We start from the raw sequence: 9,231 nt of genomic DNA on the forward strand, positions 1-9,231 counted from the left end.
TTCAACTCCTTCAATGTTCTGAGAGAAACTTTGATGCTCCGCATTCTGAAGACTAAGAGGCTCCTTGGCAGGCTCTGGATAGAGGGCTTCAACGGACATATCCACGTCAGGCATAAAGATCCGATGATTGCGAGCAGAGGGCTGATATGAGATAGCTGAGTGGAGTTTGATCAGCCGCATTATCCATGGAGCGTAGAACTTCAAGCCAAAAAGATCAGATCCTGAAGCAGCAAGTTGGCGGATGAAGAAGTCTTGTGCGTTGAAGCATTTGCCGTGAAGAATATAGAAGACCAAAGTCTTCATTGCACCTTCCAGCTTTGCATATGGGGAATGTCCTTTGATGGGCCAGAGAGTTCGCCTTAAAATGTGATAGATGGTCCTTGGCAGATACTCCAGGTCTTCAACAAGGAACTCCTTAGGATATGCAGCGTCTTGTGGCAAAGGCTTCATCATACTGAGCATCTGACTCATGTTCGGTTCAGGCTTCTGAAAGATGCTCTCCATAGCTTCACTGTGAAGTTGACATCCAGGTTCATAGAGATCTCCAGGAGTGGGCAGACCAGTGAGCTCAATGATATCAAAGGCTTTGGCTTCGTGATGAACATTTCCTGTCATCCACTCAAGGACCCAAGTCTTCGGATCTCTGTTGTAACCACGTATGTGAAGTGTGGCATAAAATTGGAGCAGCAACTCTTCGTTCCAGTGCTCTTGGTCGGTGACGAAAGGCAACAATCCAACCTCTTTGAAGCAGTCCAGAGCTTCTTCCAAGCAGGGCAGACCAGCTATTGCTTCGGTGTCAAGACGCATATGTGGGAAGATGCGACCTTGATTGTACAGAATGCAGGAGTAATAGCTTCGCTGCGGATAGCTCCAGAACCGATCAGAAGATATTCGTTCCCTTGAGTAGGGGTTCTTGGAGCTATTGAAGAAGGTGTTGTCTGCTTTGAAGCTGTTGACATTGAAGGATCCAGGTGCTGATGCAGGACCTGGAAACCTGGGCAACCTTGGCATTGGCTTCTGTACCTGAGGCCTATGCTCAATATGATAGTCAAACTGAGGACCAGCAGCAGGCGCAGGAACAGAAGCAGTAGCATCATTGGCTTCGCTGACTTCTGGTTCTTGGGTTGGTGTAGGCTCCACATTTGCTTCAGCCATGACAGCGTCAGTGGCTTCATTGGTGTTGGTGGTGGCAGCCTCAAGATTTTCTACCTCCACTTGATGAGCTGGAGGGTCGGGCACAGACACGTTCTCCTCGAGAACAGCTTCGTCAGTAGTTGGGGGAGTGGGGACACGTTCTTCTTCTTGGGTGTCATCGGCTGATGCAGCCAGAATGTCTTCAGCAGCTTTAGCTTCAGATTCGGAGACTGGAGGCCTTGGTCCTTTGCGAAGCCTGCGTAACGCTGGCGACGCCTTTGGAGATGGAGTTGGCTGGGCCTCAAAGTCATCTTCTTCTTCTTGCCGGGGTGGTGTGACTTGTTGTTGTGGGTGATCAGCCCATGATGCATCCTGAGCAATTGGCGTCAGAGGACGACCAATGCTGATGAGTTCGCTGTGCGTAAGCACAGGCGATGATACCTGTTGGTGCTCGATCTGAGGATGAACTGCATCATCTTCAACATGGTCATGGTGACCAATGTCTTCAGCAGCGGTGGGATCAGCTGCTGGAATGTCTTCAGCTTCATGAGCCTCTGTGAAAGTAGGCTCATGGACAGTCAGTTGGCGCTCTTGATGTTCAGCGGCAGGGCGAACCATGGAGATGGGTTCAACAATTAAGGGCTCTGTGGGAGCAGCCCGTTCCTTCTTGGTCTTCCGCTTCTTCTTGGAGGGAGCAGCAGCAGAGGCTTCAGGATGTTTCCTCTTTCTGGCTTCAGCCTCAGCAGTCCTCGTCTTCTTCAGTTCTGAAGCGGTAGACCTGGCTTTTGGCTTCGAGCCAGTCATGCTGGTTGGGAAGACAATGGGATGTGCTTCCTGCCTTGGTGCGTCGGGTTCGGCCATAGCGTTCTCTTTGCAGCCATCCTAGGGTCGATGCCAGGGCGGCCAAGGGCCTTGCGCTTCTCAGCCTCATTGTAGGCTTGCACACACTTGTCAGCCAGGATCTTCATGCGCTCACGAGAACCTTGAGCTTCTTAACGCTTCTTGAGAAAGGCTTCTTTGAGCTCGTGCAGCATGATCTTGAAGTTCTTGACCTCTTGCACGCTGAGCTTGGCCATATGCTTCTTGAACTGAGCTTTCTCAAAGTCAATCTTCTGCTTCAGTTCAACGATGCGCTGGGCTATAGCTAACTCTGAAGCAATGGCGCCATGGAAGGCAACACTGAGGCCAATGGGAAGTTGCAGATCTTCAAAGCTGAGGTTGGGCGTGTCAAACCACTCATCGATGAAGTCGTGGATGATTGCCACGTCAAAGAGAGGCAAATTGTTGAAGATTTCTGCTTCTTCTTTGCTCTTGATCAGTTGCTCAAGAGCGTCATCTGCAAGATCTTCATCACTGGACAGATCAATGGCATCGTTGCGCAGAATAGCAGCAGCAGTCAGTTCTTGGCTGGTGTGTGGCAGAGGCATCTTGACTTTCTGGGGCTTGGAGATGCGTGACAGATCTTCAGACTGCACACTGTCTTCAGGAGGTGCAGTAGCCAGTGGCTTCGCCCGTGAGATTTTTGGTGCTGAGGCAGGCTTTGAAGCTTTAGGCTGCTTCAGTTTCTTTGGCTTCGGCGCTGCAGGCGCTTCATCTGATTCAGCGTCATCTGCAGGCTCATCCACGGCTGTCCCTTGAACCACGATATGAGTGATGAGACCTTCCAGGTTGTAGAAGGGCCCAACAAGATTGGGTTCAGCTTCGCGGGTCCCATCGGCACGGGGAGCAGAGGGACCAGGGTTGAAGTCTAATCCCAAAGACTTCTTGTTCTGCTTCGCCGAATTCTGGGCAAACTGGAAGTTGCGCTTGAACAGATTGTCGTCACGACACCATAGCAGTGACGATGGGTCAGCATCCGCAGGCTGTGGTCCACGGACCATGCAGGGATAGAAGCCTTGTTCAATGGCTTCATCTCTGGACCTGGGTTGAAGATTTTTGTATAGGATGTCTCCCCATGGTCGCTTGATGGCATTCTTTTCAGCATATTCCTTTGTCACAAATCTGTACTTGAACCACTGTTCTGCCCAATATCGTCGAATCCATTGGATTCGTGTCTTGCGCTGATTGTAATCCTCTTCTGGATCTGTCTTGTACAGTTCTGAGAGGTCATCGGGCAGATCTCTTGATGTCTCACCTCGACGCTTTCTGCCACCCTTCCTTGCTGATTTCTCTGCAGCCATGAACTTTAAACTGAATGGCTTCAATACGTTCAAAGGCTTCAAGGGCTTTCGCTTGCTGGACAAACAGGAACTGGCTTCGGGAGAATTTATGTGATGCTGTAAGAATTCTGCAAATGAATGCAGACTATGAGAACCAAGGGATTCTCCCACGGACATGTACCTGTGACAGCATTAAGGTGCGAGGGAAGGGGAAGAGGTCATATGCATTCTCAGAAGATTTTGAAGATAAATTAGTTTAGAAGACATTGACCTCATCGTGCGAAGACATTCACTCATAGATAAGGAGTTGGTTCCAGATTTGTACGAATCCACAGATCAGTACAAGTGAGGAATCTAACTACTTTGTGAAGCATAAGTGAACATACTAGGCATAATATGAGATGCAGTATGAAGTGGATCCAACTTGTGTGAACAGAAACTGCTTGTGGTAGAAAGTGACGAATCTATAGGATCAAAGAGGCCGTAAAAAGGGAGTTTTATTTACCACACAAGAAACTGCTAGACGGAGTGGAAGAGGAGGCCGAGCAGTTCGATCGTCCGTGCCCTAACTTGGCGACGGAGGACACCTACGGCGACGGCGGAGAAGACGATGTCCGCGGTCGGCGTGAAGACGGCGTCGGAGAGGTTGCGGCAGCTAAGCGCTTCGTCGCCGGCGTCGTCGAGGGCTAGCGGTGGCGCTAGGGTTCGTGCGAGAGTGGAAGAAAGGATAATGACTGAGGTGAGGCGTGTATTTATAGGGACAGGGACGGCTCAGTGTTATTACACAGGTGCCCCTGGCGATTCACATCTGAGGAACACGTGGCCATCATGCAGCATATCAGAGGTTGTTCCACGTTCCCACGCACGCCTGGATTGTCGGGTGGTCGTTCCCACTTCTCCGGGTTTCAGGTGAAGGAATTAGCATTGAAAACGGACTTAATGTTTGTCTCTGTATCTTCCGCTGACAAGGACGCAGAGAAGACATTCGACAGTTTCAATAGAATGCATATGATTTGGAGAGATAGAGTTTGAGATAGAAAGCATAGAGAGGTTAGGGTCCGATCACATTCACTTAGTTCAAAAGATTCAACAAGAAGACATAGCTATAAGTGAATGCTGTAGAGGACAGAACACTAGTATATATATATATATATATATATATATATATATGATCAACATAATGAAGATAATCATGAAGACATGTTGAGATTGAAGTCAAACCAAATGTGAAGACATAGCAAATGTAACGCCATGAGTGAAATACTTCAAACAGAACATTTGGTGGTGGCGTTACCCACCGTATAGGAAGTATTAGACCCAGGACACGGCGCACAATTATCGTGGCGCTCCGAAGTCAAATTCCTCATTAATGTATTCACACTTAGAATGTATGTCTTCATTGATTGAAGATATACTTTACTTCGTGTGTTGCACATCTAAGTCATCAATACGCATAAGTGTTAGGATGTGTGCCTGATCACAGGACATTTGAGGATTCCAAGATATTTAGCTCACACCGTAACTTGCAAAATCTCTTCTCATCCAAGGGCTTGGTGAAGATATCTGCCAATTGCTCTTCAGTGTTGACGTGTATGATATCAATATCTTCCTTCACAACATGATCTCTGAGAAAGTGATGACGGATCTCAATGTGCTTTGTCTTCGAGTGCTGAACTGGGTTGTTGGCAATCTTGATGGCGCTTTCGTTGTCGCAGTAGAGTGGTACTTGCTTCAGATGAATGCCATAGTCTTTGAGTGTTTGCTTCATCCACAGAAGCTGAGCGCAGCAAGATCCAGCAGCAATGTATTCAGATTCAGCAGTGGAGAGAGATACACAGTTCTGCTTCTTTGAAGACCAACATACAAGTGATCGTCCCAGAAAATGACATGTGCCTGATGTAGACTTGCGATCCACCTTGTCACCAGCATAATCAGCATCCGAGAATCCAACCAGATCAAACTCTGAGCCCTTTGGATACCATAATCCTAGAGTTGGGGTGTAAGCCAAATATCGAAGAATTCGCTTCACAGCTAAGTGATGCGATTCCTTTGGTGCCGCTTGGAATCGAGCACACATGCAAACACTAAGCATAATATCTGGCCTAGATGCACATAGATAAAGTAAAGAACCAATCATGGAGCGGTATACCTTTTGATCGAACTCTTTACCATTGTCGTCGGGACCCAGATGATGTTTGGCTGGCATTGGCGTCGTGAAGCCTTTGCAGTCTTGCATACCGAACTTCTTCAGGCAATCTTTGAGATACTTCTCTTGAGATATAAAGATGCCGTTGCGTTGCTGTCGTATTTGAAGACCAAGGAAGAACTTCAGCTCTCCCATCATGGACATCTGATATTGCTCTTGCATCATATATCCAAACTCTTCACTGTATTTCTGATTGGTGCAGCCGAAGATAATGTCATCCACATATATTTGGCACACAAACAGTTCACCATCATATGTCTTCGTGAAGAGAGTGGGGTCGAGGGAACCAGGTGTGAAGCCTTTGCTCTTCAGGAAGTATTTGAGTGTGTCATACCAAGCCCGAGGGGCTTGTTTGAGGCCATACAGTGCCTTGTTGAGCTTGTATACCATGTCAGGATGTTTTGGATCTTCAAAGCCAGGCGGTTGTGCAACATACACTTCTTCTTCAATCTTGCCATTGAGAAAAGCGCTCTTCACATCCATTTGATATAGAAGTATGTTATGATGATTTGCATAGGCCAGCAGTATGCGTATGGCTTCAAGTCGAGCCACAGGAGCAAATGTTTCATCGAAGTCAATCCCTTCAACTTGAGTATATCCTTGAGCAACGAGACGAGCTTTGTTTCTGACAACTTGACCATGCTCATCTTGCTTGTTGCGATATATCCATTTGGTGCCTATTATATTGTGCTTCCGAGGATCAGGACGCTTAACCAGTTCCCATACATTATTCAGCTCAAACTGTTGAAGCTCTTCTTGCATAGCTTGAATCCATTCAGGTTCCATGAAGGCTTCTTCAACTTTCTTGGGTTCTGTTATTGAGACGAATGCGAAGTGCCCACAGAAATTTGCTAGCTGTGTTGCCCTTGAACGAGTGAGTGGACCGGGTGCATTGATGCTATCAATTATTCTCTCAATCTGCACTTCATTGGCAACACGAGGATGTACAGGGCGAAGATTTTGCTCTTGCTGATCATTGTCATTGTTAGAGGGATTGTCTTCAGGCTGAGCATTGTCTTCAGGTTGATCAGGTGCGGAGATGATAAGTTCCTCTTCAGGTTGAGCTTCAGAAGGTATGATTTCTCCAGTTCCCATAAGTTTGATTGATTCACTGGATGGAACTTCATCTAGCACATTTGGCAGGTGCTCTCTTTGTGAGCCGTTAGTCTCATCGAACCGCACATCCACTGTTTCAACCACTTTATAATGAAAGAGATTGAAGACTCTGTAGGAGTGCGAATCCTTTCCATATCCAAGCATAAAACCCTCATGTGCTTTTGGTGCAAATTTTGAAGTGTGATGTGGATCCTTGATCCAGCACCTGGCGCCAAATACTCTGAAGTAACTGACATTTGGCTTCTTGCCAGTAAGGAGCTCATAAGATGTCTTGTTCAGAAGCTTGTGAAGATAAACACGGTTGATTGTATGGCATGCAGTATCAATGGCTTCAGGCCAGAATTTTCTTGGAGTCTTGTATTCATCAAGCATCGTTCGGGCCATCTCAATAAGTGTTCTGTTCTTGCGTTCGACGACGCCATTCTGCTGTGGCGTGTACGGAGCTGAGAATTCATGTGTGATGCCCAAAGTATCAAGATATGTATCAAGGCCAGTGTTCTTGAATTCAGTGCCATTGTCACTTCTGATGTGCTTTATCTTGGCGCCATAGTTGTTCATTGCTCGATTGGCGAAGCGTCTGAAGACATCCTGCACTTCAGTCTTGTAGAGGATTATATGCACCCAAGTATATCTAGAATAATCATCAACAATGACAAAGCCATAGAGACAAGCAGTAGTAGTAAGAGTTGAGTAATGAGTGGGACCGAAAAGATCCATGTGGAGCAGTTCGAAGGGTCGAGTCGTTGTCATGATTGTCTTCGAGGGATGCTTGGCCCTCGTCATCTTTCCTGCTTCACAGGCACCGCATAAGTGATCTTTCTTGAACTTGACGCCCTCGATGCCTATGACATGCTTCTTCTTTGCAAGGGTGTGCAGGTTCCTCATGCCAGCATGCCCTAGCCTCCGATGCCAGAGCCAGCATTCTGAAGCTTTTGCTAGAAGACATACGGCAAGCTGTGGTCCTGCTGAGAAATCTACCACGTACAAATCATCTTTCCGATACCCTTCAAACACTAGAGACTTGTCAGATTCCATTAGAACAAGGCAACGATATTTTCCAAACATCACAATCATGTTTAAATCGCAAAGCATTGAGACAGACATTAAGTTGAAGCCAAGGGATTCAACAAGCATGACTTTATCCATGTGTTGATCCTTTGAGATTGCAACTCTACCTAGACCCAATACCTTACTTTTACCAGTGTCAGCAAATGTGATGTGACTTTTGTCGGATGGACGTAAGGTTGAGTCCATAAGAAGGCTTCTCTTGCCAGTCATGTGATTGGTACACCCACTATCAATAATCCATTCTGAAGCTGCTGGTGTCGTACCCTACAGTGCAGTTAGGGGGATAGGCTTCACGAAGAGAATTGTGAAGCAAAAACATTTGACGAACCAGTGGGTTATGAAAGCTTAGATCGAGATTTGGACTGATAGGGCGAGTAGCAAGCGATTCAGGAACAAAGTACATAATAAGACCATTTGGGCATTTGATCTTGCGCCCTACAAGATGTTTAAGGTCCCCAGCAATAGCGTCAGACGATTTTGGTTTTCTGCTGGAGACCTTTCCCTGCAAAAGAGAGTTAAGCTTTCTTAGCCACCCACATCTTCAAGGGTGGCTTTGAAGCAATGAGTCTAAGTGCAGCATCTGAGAACTTTGGCTTTGGAGCCCTAGCAAAAAGTCTTGCAGGTGGACAATAGTACTCATAAGAATAAGCAGAATAGTTCTTGGTCTTATGAACATGGCGGTTTGATGAACCGCGCTCATATTCATAGGCCTGAGTATGGCTTCCCTGCAAAACATTTGCGTTAGTGCGACTCCGGTGAGTCCTCTGTCTGTATGAAGCCTTTGGACCATATGAAGCCTGTGGTCTGGGGTTTGTCTTCTTCACCTGTGGTGTCATGATGACATTCACAGGAAGATTCTCCAAACACCTTTTCGGCACCCAGATCTTCTTCATAGGCGGTCCATTCCTGCAGTTAGTACCAATATACCTGGCAAACACTTCACCATTCTGATTCTTAAACAGTTTGTAGTTTGCATCAAAGGATTCATCAATAACAATGGGATTAGCACAAGTGAAGCCAGATAGGGTGGATGGATCCACTGAAGGTTCCTTTGCAGCAACCCATGTGGTTTTGGGGTACTGCTCAGGTTTCCAGTAAGAGCCATCGGCATTCATTTTCCTTTCGAACCCAACACCCTCTTTCCTAGGGTTTCGGTTCAGGATCTGCCTTTTGAGGACATCACATAGTGTCTGATGCCCTTTGAGACTTTTGTACATCCCTGTTTCAAGCAGTGTCTTCAACCTAGCATTCTCATCAGCAATGGCAGTGGTATCCTCAGCAGAGGGGTTAGTTACCACATCAACAGGTGAAGATATTGCAACAGTAGCAGCAGTAGAACATTCAGCAACAGAAGTAGCGTTATCACGCTCAATGCATTTAAGACATGGTGGTTCAAATCCTTCCTGAGCTGAACTGATCTGTTTGGCGCGAAGTGACTCGTTTTCCTTTTGAAGATCTTCATGAGCCGCTCTCAATTTCTCAAGGTCTTGCTTCCTTTGAAGATAATCGTAGGACAGCCTTTCATGAGTTGTTGAGAGCGTTTCATGA

Source organism: Triticum aestivum, chromosome 6A, assembly GCF_018294505.1.
Source record: "Triticum aestivum cultivar Chinese Spring chromosome 6A, IWGSC CS RefSeq v2.1, whole genome shotgun sequence".
Lineage (NCBI taxonomy): Eukaryota > Viridiplantae > Streptophyta > Magnoliopsida > Poales > Poaceae > Triticum > Triticum aestivum.